The following is a 15,268-nucleotide window of genomic DNA, read 5'->3' as shown; positions in this document are numbered from 1 at the left end:
CCTCAGAGCCCCCCTAGAGAAGTGTTTGAGATGGCTTCAAACTCACAAGCTTCCCACGGAAGTCTGATTTATGAGCAATCTGTTAGATACTTGAATCAGACCCCTTATCTGAATTAATTAATCTATCCGAAGGGAAAAAGGTGTTTTCTCCTTAAATGTCACGTTTGTGTCGTGTCCGTTTTCTACATGGAAGAAAGCATCTTTTGATTATAGGGAAAACTTCTCGCAGCCCGGGTGACTCAGTGCCCAAGGAAGGGTGCCCCAACTTTGCCGATGACACACGTGAGCTAGGTATGTTCCTCATCACCAGACGCGGGTCCCCATAGTTGTAGCTGAGCTCCGGTACGACACAGGAAAATTAAAACTACTGCTCAGGGTATGTCTTTAATGTTTCTGTGCCGGCGTGGCAGCTGACCAGCCCGCCAGAGGGGGGCTGCCGCAGGATGGCGCGTGGCTGCTGGGGACCGTCTCCAGAACGTACCGTGTGGCACTTTCGGGGTTCTATCCTTTGGCTGTGCATGAGACTGCTCCTACAATTAATACCCTCTCTGGCCAGCTCTCCTTCCTGTTGTGCCTCCAGGAGCCGTGTCCCCAGCTGTTGGTCCACGGCCCTCCTCTCTCCGTCCCCACCTCCCTCCTCCAGGCTCCCCCACCCTGACTGCCCCCCGCCACCCCCCCTGAATGCCAGTCTCCCGCCCGGGCAGTGTCTCCTGTCAGTCACCCTTTGAGGTGGGCCTCTCTCCACTCTCTTGACCCCAGACCCACAGACATTTCTTGGTGACAGCTTTGTGATTTCTCAGCACCTCCCCACTGCGGTGCTCTGGGAACACGGGGCTCCGGAGGGGCCTCCGGGCGGGCGGGCGGCAGGAACTGAGAAGCCAGCCCAGGCCACTTGTCATTCAGCTGGATTCTGCCCGCCACCGGTAACTCCTAGCTAGAGGTTGGGGGTTACAGCCCCCGCTGTCCTTCTCTCCTCTCCTCTCCTCTCTTTCCTCCTGCGCCCCTGCACCCCTGCACGCATGACCAGCTCTCCATTAATCCGCCGGAGTTCAGATGGTGTGGGGGGGCCTGCCTTATCCGAGATGGAGGGGCCTCTCTTCGGCAGCTTCATTCCTACCCACCCAAATCCCCCGGGTTCAGATTCAGCGGGCATCAGCCGGGCTCTTGGTAAGTGCCTGGATCAAGGGGCAGTGGCCATGGTGGTTAAGAACACAGGTGCCAGCACCGGAGATATAGCCTCAGATCTCGACTGAGCCACATGCGGGCCCTGTGACCTTGGACAAGTAACTTCATCTCCAGGTGCCTGGTCTGTAGGACAGCAATAATGCCCCCAGGCTTGCTGGAGGAACCAAACGAGCAAACACACAGAACATTGAGACAGAGCCCTGGACTGTAGCCACTGGGCCTTCCGCGGTTGTTATCATCTCCCGTCAGTACAGTTACCTGTGTTCCCTCCTCGATTTGTTACGAGGACCCAGTAAACTAATGATTTCTGCGCCCATTTGGTGTGTGACGACATGGAGGGCGGAGAAGTTCAAGTATTTTGCTCGGATATACACCGCGAATTAGCCTCAACACCCAGACTTGAAGCCGGGTCCGGTGGCCAGTTCCCTTCGTTACCGCTCCACACGCAGGCGCGGCACATTTGCTTCCACCCATGTGCTTTGTAAATATTTGCCCCCCGTTTCATCACCTATTTTCGTTCACGTTCAAAATGCTGTAAACGTCCCATGCACGGCCACTGCCGGAAAGGGGTGAAGATACTCTGCCACAAAGACCATCAGCCATGCACCTGCGGCACTGACCTCCCCGTGGTGGTAAGGCCCCCTAGGGATTGTTCCAGGCTGGGAGAACTCTCTCTCCCAGTTAGGGGAGCAAATCTTGGGCTTTCCTTTTGGGGGGTGGTGAAAATCCTACAAGGCACAGCCAGCAGTGGGTGTGGCCTGGAACGTTGAGGGTAAATGCCCCCCCTGGTCAGCTCAAAAGGAGTTCATGAAAATCTAAACCCACAGGGCACCCTTTACACAACTTCAGGTCTCAGGGTACGTGCCGCTTCTCCAAAGACACCGTGTCTCCCGCCCCCAGCCCGCTCACCTGCCTACTACATTCTCCTGCACTTGCTTCCTTGCACTTGTATCATTGAAACTGGCAATTGCTACCGTTGTGTTTCCATAAGCTCCTCGAGGGCAGGGGGCTCTCTTGCCTCCCCCCCGTCCCCCAGCCCCAGAGTGCAGTTTGGGCTGAAGTTGCGCCAGTAACCATTGGTGCATGAATGACAGAAATGTGAATCCGGGCTCTACGTGTCCCACTTCCACTGTGTGGTGGGGGACAGAAATGTAATTGTGTCTTGAATCTTGCTCCCAGGAGCTTCTAATCTGCTGTTGAGTAAAGAGGCATTCCCACGGGACGGATGCGGTGGGAAAGAGGCAGGGGAAATGGGGCAGGAAGAGAAGGGGTGGAGCATTGGGAGACATGACCTGGGCCAAGGGGAGGCAGTGGCTCTGTAGATGCTGAGTACAGGCTTTGGCGACATTTTTCACTGGCTCTCCTGGTGTTTCCAGCCTCCGTAGGCATGCACAGAGTCTCTGATCTCCACTCCCCTCTCCTCGCCCCTCCCCTGCCCCTTCCCCTCTTCCCTCGCCCAGGGAGTTTCAGAATCTCTTGCCATAGACACGTGACCACAGTCCAGAGTCCTGCACTTGACGGTGAATACTGTTTTGAGCCCAGACAGCCACGTGGCTGGACCTGACGCCCTGCAGGCTGTGGACCAGTTCTGGAGTGTGGGAGCCGACAAGCCGTGACCCCCCCCCCCGGCCCCCCAGGATCCAATGCATGGCTTTGCATTCTTCTCTCTGGAACTGAAGGGCCTGCAGATTCTGGAAGAGGCACAATGCAGGCCCTCCTTTGTCCTTGACCTCCACCTGAAGCCCCGGGGGAGAACCTCCATTTGCAGACACAACACTTTCTGGACCGAGACATTCAACAGCTCTCCTCCCATCAGAGAGGGAGGAGAAGCTGCTTCGGCTTCCTTGGCCTGGCTGGACCACCAGATGCCCTTGCTTATTGTTTATTTTCAAGAAGCCTCAGCCGCTTGCTCTCGAAGCTTTGCCCTCCTGCCCCTGTGCTTTTGGCCCTTCCTTTGCCAAATGTAGGTTTCAAGAGGAAATTCCTGTATTAGTTTCCTGTGGCTGCCATAACAAATCGCCTCCAACCTGGTGTCTTTAAGCAACAGAAATGTATTCTCTCACAGGTCAGGAGGCCAGAAGTCTGAAATCAAGGCAGCTGTGTGGCTGTGTTCCCCGCAAAGGGTCTAGGGAGGGAGCCCTTTCCTCCCTTTCCTGCCTCTTCCGCACTGGTGGCCCAGGTATCCCTTGGCTTGTGGCTGCAACACGGGACTCTGCCTCTATCTTCACAAGGCCTTTACCTTTTCTGCCTGTATGCCTTCTCTCCCTCTGTCTTGTATAAGACGGTGTCACTGGATTTAAGACCCACTTGGATAGTGTGAGATGGCTTCATCTCGAGACCCTGAACTTAGTTCTATCTGCAAAGACCCTTTTTCCAAATAAGATCACGTCCACAGCTTCTGGGACATGGACGCATCTTTTGGGGGCCACCAATCAACCTTCTATAATTCTCTTTACGTAATTTCTTCTAAAAATATTTCCCTCAAAGTTTCCAATCAGGAACCATTTTTCGGGAGGAAAATCATGACTCAGGCTCACAAGAGCCTTCCTCACCAGAAGAACTAGGTCTCCAATTTGAATTTTAGAAATGGACACATCTGGTCAGGTCACAAGTCTATCCATGCCATCCCCTGGGACCGTCAGCCTAACCGCTAACCAGGTCCAGTTTGGTATTGAGATAGAGGGTTGGCCAAATCCGTGCTGCCTGGATTTGATAGGAATCATAATGAACGAGTTTCCAGAAGCCCTGAGTCCCCATCTCCATCACCGGTTCGCTGGAATATTATGGAAAAGTTTCTTTGCCTCTCTGAACTTGAGTCTCCCTGTCTATAAGATGAAGATTAAACGGGAACAGAGGTTGGCAAAGTACAGCCAAGGCCAAATCTAGCCCACAGGCTGTTCGTGTAAAGAAAGCTTTATTGAACACAGCCATCCGTGCACATCCATTTATGATCATCTATGGCCGTTTTCAAGCTACGATGACAGAGTAGTCGTGTGAGGGACTGAGTGTCCCACAAAATCAAAAAAATATTTGCTATCTGGCTCTTTACAGACAAAACCTGCTGTCCTTGGATGAGCACAGGTCCCCGGAGGTCCCTTCCAGCTGTGTTATTCCGTGATTTCTACACGCGATGACACTTTGGAGGACTGGCCATAGAAGAGGCGGCGAGACTGGAATCATGTGCCCTCGGCCTCATAATGTCATCAGCGCTGTCCCCTCCTCCACCAGCCCCTGTGTGCACTGTGCTTCCTCGAAGGACTCCCCCCAAGATCCCACCCTCCCCTCCCCTTGGGCCTGGCCCTGTCCTGTGGGCAGGGAGGGCAGAGAGCCAGGGGACTTGCAGGTCTCTGTGAGGCCCTGAGAACTGAGGATTCTCAGCGGCCCAACGACAGCCAACTCCAGGTCTGTGGGACGGGTCCCTCCCACTCTGCCTCCGTCACTGTCCAAATTAGAGCACGTACACCCTCCCGCCACCAGGCCTTACCTCCTTCATTCCCCTCCTCTTATTTGTTAAACAAATCCTCATCTGCCTTTTTAGGCTGCTCTTGAATTTTATGGCAACATATAATAAACATCTGACTGCTTTTATTTCTATTCAACTTTTATCTCGAATGTCTCTGCTGTTTCAAACCAAATATTTATAGCATCCCACAGCCGCCGCGATTGCATTCCTCACCGATACTGTCACTCCCTCCTGCTTGTGTTCACCAGCCCTTCAGAAACCCGGGGAATCTGCGGGCACCTGGTCTCTCCTGCCCCCACGGGCTTCCCAGCCTCGAGGTATGAGTCGCCGGGCACCTCCAGGTTGTCCAGCCTCAGTTCAGAGTCAGGCCACCTCTAGGTGACTCAGAGCCCCCATGCTACTGGCATCCTTCCACTTGGCTCCCGGCGAGACTGGGGCGGTGGTGGGAGGGACCTCACGTGCCCGCGGGGACACCCGCCCTGTCCTTTCAGGAGCAGAGCTGGCCCTTTGACTGCTGTGAGGTCTCTCTTTCCCGACAGCTCAGGCCCACGTCAGTCTCCGTGGCGCACCTGTGCTTGGTGCCAGTTTTCACATGCACCCAGCGTCCCAGCGATCTTCCCTTCACTGGGGGCTCTCTGGTCCCTCCTGGCTTACTGGCCCAAAAGGCCTACCCCAGGACACCCATCCAAGCGTAGCGTCCCAAAGACAGCAGCTTACCTGGTGGAGGATGGCGCTCTGGATCTGGAGTCTGAAGGCTTTAATGGTCCTCTCCGAGCCTCGGTGTCACCATCTGTAAAATGGGCATCGTAATGTCTGCCCAGCTTGGCCCACAGGGCAGCCTTGAGGATCCTGAAAGATGACAACTCCTGGGGGCTTTGCAAGCTTCGGCTAGCCCTTGAGGAGGCAGAGAGAGGTGCTCCAGCCCACTGCGGGCCCAGGCTCAAGTCCCTCAAAGCAGCCAGCCAAATGCTGTGCCCCTTCCTTGGTTCCTTGGGCCTCAAGGACTGGAGAGGTCTCCTGGGCTGCCCTTCGTGATCCCCTCTGCCTCAACCGATGCAAACCCCTCCAGGCTTCGCACGTTGTTGTGTTGATGAATTGAGCTTGTCAGCCTGTCCCCAGGCTGCTCCCCACTCCTCAGGAGACTCATTCCAAGTGACCTTGCTGGTGGACCCTGACGCAACAGAGAGCGCCCCATAGAGAACGGGTTTCCCCTTCCTTCTCTGGCATGTCTCACACTTGGCCAACGCTGCACCTTTCAGTTGAAGGATTACCCCCAGGGCAGCCCACATGGACCTGGGTGAGAAACTTCCATTTGGCCGTGAAAGCTTTTTATGCTTAAATCCAGTCTGAAACAAGCCATGCCCTGCAGCCACTCATCTAGAATCTCGTACTCAGAGTTGGGTGACCTTCTCAAGGTTCCCCATCTCTCATCTTCCCACGCATGAGGACATCTCTTTCCAGCATCACTAAAAAGCCATCCTCCTTCTGTACCAGGGAGTCCCAAACACCCAGACTGAGTCAATCTTTATTGAAGGTTTCACTGGTTGTATGAGCCAAGACACTTACAATTTTAAGATAAAGAAGCCCGGCGCCATCTGGTTGAAGGGGGAAAGAGATGTATTTGCTCACCTAACTAAAGAAAACCCAAGGGCCATTTAGTTTTGGGTACAACTTGATCAGGGAGCTCAAGTGATATCACCCAACATTCATGTTTTACTGACAAGACCAACGGTGGGCAAGGTGAAGGGTGCTGGGATTCTCATACGAGGCTGAACTTGGCACAAACACTTGGCAAAATTGCTGGGTGGTACCTGCCGAAACTGAGCAAATACGTATTGTGTCCAAAGCAATTCCACTGTCAGTCCTGAAGCCCATAGAAATGATGAATGCCTACGTCCACTGGAAGACATAAACAAGACTTCCATGGCAGGTTGTTTTCGTTTTCATAGCCCAAACTTAAAGACAACCCAAATGCCCATTAAAGTAGACCAGGTAAAGTAGAACACAGTCATACAAGGAAATACTATGCAGAAGAAAACATTACGAAAACAACACATACGACACGGAGGAATCTCATAGCCGAATGTGTGAGGGAAGGACCCAGGCACAAAGAGCACATGCTCCATCTGAGTGATTTTGTTTGTAGGAGGTTCAAAAATAGCAGTTATCCTTGGGCACGTTCTCCGTGGAAGGAGACACAAGGCAACCTTCTGGAGTGCTGAAGTGTTCTATATCTTAGTCTGGGTGGTGGTTCGCAGGTGTATACCTGTGTAAAATTGCATTGAGCCGCACCATTAAAATTGGTGCATGTTCCCACAAGCAAATCATACCACAATAAAAATATCTCAACAACAGTCATGAAGAAGAATAGAAGAAACCATGTTTCTCCATATCTCAGTTCTGCTTCACACTTAGTAGGCATGCCCTATGTGGCAAGGTGGCCATCCGTGGCTCCTGGCTGACACCCACCAGGTCAACAGTGCCAGTGGAAAGAAGGAGCCACTTCTCCAGTAGCCCCAGGAACGAACTTTCCTCAGCATGACCTTGGTTACATGCCCACACCCAAGGCCACCCTGTGATGAAGGCAGGGTTGGGTGGAGATGAGGGAGATGCTCTGACTGGCCAGGCTTTGGTCACAGGCCCACTCTGGAGTCAAGGCTTTGGGCCAGATATGCCCCAACCACATGGAGTAAGGTGTGGGAAGTGAGGGTTGCCAAAGGACAAATGAAGTGTGTACAGCTAACCAGAAGAGTGAATGGATGTTGATGAGGCATGTGTTCTAAGTGATGGGAGAAACATAAGGGCTGTATGTGTGTGTGTGTGTGTGTGTGTGTGTGTGTGTGAGTGTATGTGTGAGCTTTGCTTCATGCACCCAAACAGATGCTATCCAGAGGCTGTGCTCCAGGGTCCCGTTATGGACGAGGGACTTACTCCCCTCGCTGCTGGGAAGGTTGTTGGCTGACAGTCTTCTGTGACCAGGTTTCTTTAGCGATGGCCTTTAGGGATGGACTTGGGTGACACCATTGAGAATAAGCTTCCCTCTTTCTGCTGTGGTTGCTAAGAGTGAGGAGGCATGCAGGTCCAGAGATGGGAAGAAGCCCGGATGGAGAAGAGAGTCGAGAGATGCAGAAGACTGGAAACTGATCCCTGAAAATGTCGTTTCAGTACCTATATCCAGCCGTATCTGAAGCCACACATCCACATCCGCATCCACACTTTCCACTAATCAATTCCTCTTTCCTCCCTTGAGCCAATTTGCATTAAATTTTTGTCACTTGCATATGAAAGGGCCCCAAATGCTACAGAATTTCTGAATATAAGTGATGAAAGGAACTTGGATTTGCTCCAATAATAAATATGAAATGAAATAATGTGTACCCACTGAAACCTACATAGAGGCTTACAACCCAAACCCACAATTGGGAACCATCCTCTGTAGGACAAGGACATCCGGTTACTAAGGCTCCTTGACTCTTCTGGATCCCAGCTTTCTCCAGCATTTGTCCTCATTCCTAAGCCCGGTCCTTGAGCAGGCTAGCCTGGAAGATAGAGGTCGGAGGACTACAGCTCACTGCCCAGATCTACCCTGCCACCTGGTTGCGATGACCTGTGAGCTAAGAAAGGGTTTTACGTTTTTAAGCCGGTGGAAAAAAAATAAGATTAGAGTTTTCTCCTGTGTAAAATTATATTAAATTCACATTTCAGTGTCCATAAATAAAGTTTTATTGGAACACAGCCATGCTCATTTGTTTATGTATTGTCTACAGTTGCTTTCGCACTACAACAGCAAAGTCGGATCGTTGTGACAGGGACTGTATGGCCCACCAAGTCTGAAATATTTACTATCTGGACATTTGCAAGAAGACTTTGCCGACCCCTGCTGAAAGCCTCTGGTGTGATCTTCACAGTTCAGTATCTAGCCTTGGCACCCCGTATCACCAACAATGAAAAGCATTTCTCTTTAAATTATTTACATATATTCCCAAGTTTTAGAGTGAGCATCTCAGGATTTGAAGGCATTTTTTTTTATCAATGTAGTGTTTCCAGGACCTCCCTCTGAGCGAAACATATATGTGTCTGTAATAAGTCTTCGTCAAATAAAAACAAAAATGATTATAAGCCAACTATATCGCAATAATAATAAAAAAAGAAAGAAAACAAAAGTTACATGTTAAATTAGGTCATCGATCATTTTAAATCAAAAGTAAAAATAATCAGGGGCGCCTGGGTGGCTCAGTCAGGTAAGTGTCCGACCTTGGTTCAGGTCGTGATCTCATAGTTTGTGAGTTCGAGCCCTGCGTCGGGATCTGTGCTGATAGCTCAGATCCTGGAGCCTGCTTCAGATTCTGTGTCTCCCTCTCCCTCTGTCCCTCCCGCATTCACTCTCTCTCTCTCTCTCTCTCAAAAAATGAATAAACATCAAAAAGGTTTTTAAAAAATTAAAATTAATCACAGAAAATGTACACTGCCTTTATCTTTTTAATGAGACCCACCTAAGTCTTCTTAGTGAAGAATTATGAGGGCATTGGAGAGTGTGAGTTCCATCATTTTTAAAAAAAAAATTTAGTGTTTTATTTTTGAGAGAGAGAGAGAGACAGAGACAGAATACGAGCAGGGGAGGAGCAGAGAGAGAGGGAGACACAGAATCCAAAGCAGGCTCCAGGCTCTGAGCTGTCAGCACAGAGCCTGACGCAGGGCTTGAACTCACGGACCATGAGATCATGACCTGAGCCGAAGTCAGATGCTTAACCGACTGAGCCACCCAGGTGCCCGTGTGAGTTACATCATTGAGTGACACCTGTGTTCGGACATGCTTTCCCGGGGGAGACCCATTCTTTGATTCAGAGGCTGATTCCAGAGGTAGAAGCTTGAATTTCTGTCTCAGCCTGCAAGTTACGTCATCTGTGGCTTTAGCTTCCATGGTAGTGAGAGGAGTGATAAGTGTTTACCCCCTGGGAGTTATGAAGACTAAGTAAGATAACACTTAAGTAAAAGTACTCTGAAACATTCGCTTTTATTTTTGTCCCTCACTACTTTGTAAGAAAACAATTTAAAAGGCCTTATCGTTCTTCATTTTTCTTGTAAAAGCTGTGGGAAGGTGAACTAACCCCACTGAAACAAAACAATTCACAAGTTGAGCGAATCATCAATCATCATGAATGAGGTGACTATATTCCATCGGATTTCCATCTGATAGAACTCATTTTCCAGTTTGGAAATGGGAAAAGTATGGGGTGCTCTGTGTGTGATCCATGACTCACACACTTTCCAAGTCTTGGTCCACCCCGTGGGGGTTGGGGGAGGGGATATGGACTTTCTACCACACCTTGTCATCAGAACTGCTCCCTTCAGGGTTCCCAGTTGATCTCCATGCTGTCAGTTGCAGTAACCAGTCCTTAGTCTGCACCCCACTCAATGCCTTATCAGCTTTCGACAGTGTTAAAGGTTTCCTCCTACACCCCTAGTCAGTCCTTACTTTCCTTTGTTGGTCCTTCTTTCTGTCCTCAATATCTTAATGTCAGCCATATTCCTGCATGGCACTCCCCTCGTTCCCCCTGTACACATACTCTAAACCACCTCACACTGCTTCAAAGTTTCCATGTGGCAAGGACTTCCACATCTTTGACCCCACGTCAATCTCTCCACTAAATGCCAGTTACCCTGTGACCGACTGCCTATCTGGATATCTCTTAGGCATCTCAGACTTACCATATGTAAAACTTAACTACTGTTTTCTTCTCTCAGAACCTGAGCTCAGTCTTCCCCCATCTTAGCAAATGACCTTGGGCATGGGCTTGTGGGAAATAAAAGAATTGAGGTTGATTCTAAAGTTTTTAGCCTCAGCATCTTGGTGGGTGTCCATGTGCCATGATCCTTTCTAGACCCTCTTATTAGCTGGAGGTAAGATATGGATATGGATATAAATACTCATAGGGACATAGATACAGATATACATTTATTGTCCCTCTGTCTGCTCCACAAAGAAGTGCACTCCACGAGAGCAGGGAATTTATGTCATGTCCAGAGAAGCCATAATGAACATAACACGTTGGTACATAGTAAATACCCCCCAAATATACCTTGAAAAACTGACTGGTTGTGCAGAATAAGAATGTCCTCTGGGTCTCCAGAATGACAGGGCTTCTTGGGCCACAAAAGAAATAGAAGTGAAGACCAGAACTCAATCCACAATGTATTTATAAGAGCATACAGTGGTAGAAAACACATCTCTGGGTGATGGCAATGTATTTATACACAGGCTCGTTTTTACTGAATTCTGAAACATATAGATGGATAATAGATAGATAGAGGATAGAGGATAGATAGATAGATAGATAGATAGATAGATACAAACATACATACAAACATACATACATACATACATACATACATACACACAATTGGCTAGATAGATAGATAGAGCTGGATAGATACATAGATATAACTGGATGGATGGATGGATAGATAGACAGATGGATAGATAGATAATTAGGTTGGTTCAAACAACAGATATCTAAGTGAATATTTTGATCATGTTATGCCACACTTTCTTGCTTATTTTCTAGAATTTGCTCTTCATAACTGCTTGTTTTGGGGTCAGGTAGATACATTCCAGTTACAAACTTTGCCTGGAAGTTTTGGGAAGATAGTCTTCATGATTTTTTGCCTCTGCTATCAGCAAATCCTCGGCCCTATCACGTGGCAAATTTCTGCTAGTCTCCAAGACAACGTGTGGAGCCATGTACGGTGACTTTACAAAGCTTAAAGTCAGGTGGGCATCTAGATCAGAAAGGAAAAAGTAAAATTGTCTTCATTCACGGGCAACGCGATTGCCTATATAGACTATCTGATGGGGGTGCCTGGGTGGCTCAGTCAGTCAAGCATCCGACTCTTGATCTCAGCTCAGGTCTTGGTCTCAGGGTCATGAGTTCAAGCTCTGCATTGGGCTCCGCAGTGGATGTGGAGACTACTTAAAAGAAAATTGAAAAAAAAAAAAAAAGAAAATCCGATGGTGTCTACAAAAATGCTAATAAGACTTAATAAGTACATTGAGCAAGTTTGCAGATTACAACAGCAATACAGAGAGTCATATTTCTATATACTAGCAGTGAACGATCATAAATTGTAATCTTTAAAATACCATTTATGATAGCATCAAAACTATGAAATACTTTGTCATAAATCTGACAAAGGACATGAAAGACGTGTACACTGACAACAAAATATTATGACAGAAATTTAAAAAGGCCTAAATAAATGGGACGATTTGGACCATGCTTGTGAATCAGAAGATTCAACATTATCAACGTCAACTCTTCCCTAATTGATTTAATGATATCTCAATCAATCAAAATCCTAGCAGGCTACTTGTAAATATTGAACAGCTGATTATAAAATTTATATAGAAATACAAAAGATCTGGAATAGCCAAAACTACTCTGGAAATGAAGAAGAAAGCTAGAATGAAAACACTACCTGACTTCAACAATTATGACAAAGTTACAGTAACTAAAATAACATGGTATTGGCATAAAGGTAGACAAATAGAGGGACAGGATAGAACTGAGGATTCAAAAAATAAACCTATGCACATAGAGACAGCTAATTTTTACAAAGGAGCAAAAATAATGTTCTGGAAGAATTTGTTTATCAACAAATGGAAGTGGGACAATTAGACAGTCATAGGCAAAAAATAATAAAAATAATTGGATCCATATCTTATTCCACATGCTGAATTAAGTCCACGGAACATGGACATTTAAAATGCAACACTAAAGGGGTGCCTGAGTGGCTCAGTTGGTTGGGCATCTGACTTCGGCTCAGGTCTTGATCTCATAGTCCGTGAGTTCGAGCCCCGTGTCGGGCTCTGTGCTGACAGCTCAGAGCCTGGAGCTTGCTTCAGATTCTGTGACTCCCTCTCTCTCTGCCCCTCCCCTGTTCATGCTGTGTCTCTCTCTGTCTCAAAAATAAATAAAAACATTAAAAAAAATAAAATAAAATAAAATAAAATGCAACACTAAAAATGTCTAGAAGAAAATATAGGAGAAAATCTTTGTGATCTTGGATTACACAAAAATACCTTAGCTGTGACACCATAGTATAGTCCATAGAAGAAATTCATAACTGGGATGTCACTGTAATGAATTTCTTCTGTTTATTTTATTTTTATTTTTATTTTATTGTAGAGAGAGAGAGAATGGGTGGGGAAGAGAGGGAGAATCTTAAGCAGGCTCCACGTTCAGTGTGGCACCCAACGTGGGGCTCGATCCTATGACCCTGGGATCATGGCCTGAGCCAAAATCAAGAATCAGACACTCAACCGACCGAGTCACCCAGGTGCCCTGAATTTCTTCTCCTTAAAACACATTGTCAGGAGAATGAAAAGACAAGCCACGGACCTGTTGAACATTTTTGCAAAGCAATGTCTGATAAGAGACTTATATCCAGAATATATAAAGAACATTCAAATCGCAACAACAACAAGCAACCCAGTAAACGGGCAAAATATTTGAGAAGACGTTTCACGGAAAGAGCATCGATGACAAATAAAGCCCATGAAAAGATGCTCCACATCGTTAGTGAGTAGGGAAATGCAAATTAAAACTGTGGGATCCCACCGCACACCTTTTAGAATGGATAAAAACAAAAATGAAATTGATTATTCCAAAACTGTGGAAGAGCCAGGGATGTAAAATGTTTGACCACTTTGTAAAAACAGTTGAGCGGTTTCTGAGATAGTTAAATGTGCGTTTATGGTGTGATCCAGACTTTCTACTCCTGGGTCCTCACCAAGAGAGAAGGAAGTATCCGTCGTATAAAGACACGTACACGGATGTGCATGGCATCCTTGTCTAGAGTAGCCCCAAACTAGAAACAACCCAAATGTCCACCAAAGATGAACAGGTAAACAATTTATGGGAAATCCATTTGCAATGGAATACTACTCAGAAGTGAATAAGAAAATATGCAACAGCATGAATGAGTCTAAAATAATTACACTGGATAGACGAAGCCACATGTTGTTTTAAAAAGGACGCACCACATGATTCCATTCTAGAAAATGCAAGCTCATCTACAGTGACCTGTGGTTGCTTGGGTGGGGGATTACCCAGGGGCACGAGGCAGCCTTTGGAGGGGGTGATATGTTTGCTTTCTAGATTGTGGTCATGGCTTCACAGGTGGACACCTATGTTGAAACGTCTCAAATTGCACACTTTAAAAAGGCGCAGTTATTATAGATCAGGTATAGTTTTACCTTAATAAAGCTGTTAAAATGAAGAATCCCAGTGGGGAAAGCACTGGCTCTTCCTGGTGTGGGGCGGTTGTCAGGAAGGAGGCAGTGCGTGGGCTGGACGGGCACAGAGCAGGGTCTGTGATGCAGGCCTGAGCGTTGCATGGGTCTTGGTTCTTCCCAAAAAGGCACTGGGCAGCCTCAGACCATTGCTTAACCTCTCTGGACCTCAGGGTCCTCACCGGCAATGTAGAGTCTACAGTATAGACTGCTCTTATTTGAACTCCTGGGCTTTGGAAGAAGGTGGGAGGAGATTGCGAAAGTGGGAGTTCTTTGGGAAAGGAAAGGGGTATTTAAGTGCAAAGAATGCTCACCAAAGCACACTGTCTCCTGCCGTGGCCAACTGCCATAGAGGTTTTGGTGCCCCCCATCCCCCCACCCCAAGTCCCCTTTGCCTAGCTGGTGGGTGCGCCCATCCCTGGCTGCTACAAGGGCAGGCTGCTGAGGTTGGACACCTGTACCCATCTCTGGAGAGTCACCCTCCTCCAGACACAGAGATACCTGAGCGGCTACGCCCTTTTTGGGGAAGAGGTCTCCATCTGATGACTAACTGATGGAGGGTGACAAAAGCTTTTGTCTAAAGGCAAGACGACTCTAGGGTGCCATCCAAGATCCAGAGCTCCCGTGGGACCCAGCTGTATCTAGACTCCAGCTGGGCCCACGGCTCTGCCCTGCTTCCTCTTGGCTCTCTCCCCTGCTTCATGCACAACCTCAAGCCCTACTGAGAGCACCGTTCCATAGATTCCTTGCCCCAGAGTCCTAGACTCTCTGATTCTGGCGACTTAAGCTAAGACCCCAACATTCTGAGTCTTCCTATTGGCAGTTTTAATGGTCTTGGCCATAAGCCTTCTTCCTCAGCCCCACAGCGATGTTCTCCCATCTCTTTTCCCAGAGCCCGCCTTGAGCCCGCCTTGGAACGGCAAGTCATCTGGGGCCCGGGACCTGCCTCTCTCCTGGATGTTTTGTTCACACTCTCTTTTCAAAAAACACATTTTCAATAGCTTTAATTTAATCAAAACGTTCTTGACTGAGATCATTAAAGCCTCTGAGAGAGGCATTTAATTCTAAATTCACCATATCCACGCGTAGCAGTTGAGTAACTGAAAAATCAACTTTATGTCATAATAGTTTGTTAGAATGTTTGTTTACTCTTCATCTAAGACACGCTAATTAAAAGAAGAGGCCTTCACGAGCAATCCAGTTACCAAATGGGATTGGTTAATAGATAAGGGATGGTTGGTAATTACAGGGAAGCCCAAGCCCCACCCACATGGGCGGGTTTCAGGGAGAGTCTGGGGACACCGTGCTGGGCTCCAGCCTATTCACTC

This window comes from Panthera pardus, unplaced genomic scaffold, assembly GCF_024362965.1.
Source record: "Panthera pardus isolate Hobbes unplaced genomic scaffold, ASM2436296v1 HiC_scaffold_18, whole genome shotgun sequence".
NCBI lineage: Eukaryota > Metazoa > Chordata > Mammalia > Carnivora > Felidae > Panthera > Panthera pardus.
The sequence above is the reverse complement of the archived record's forward strand: the minus strand, read 5'-3'. Positions refer to the sequence as shown.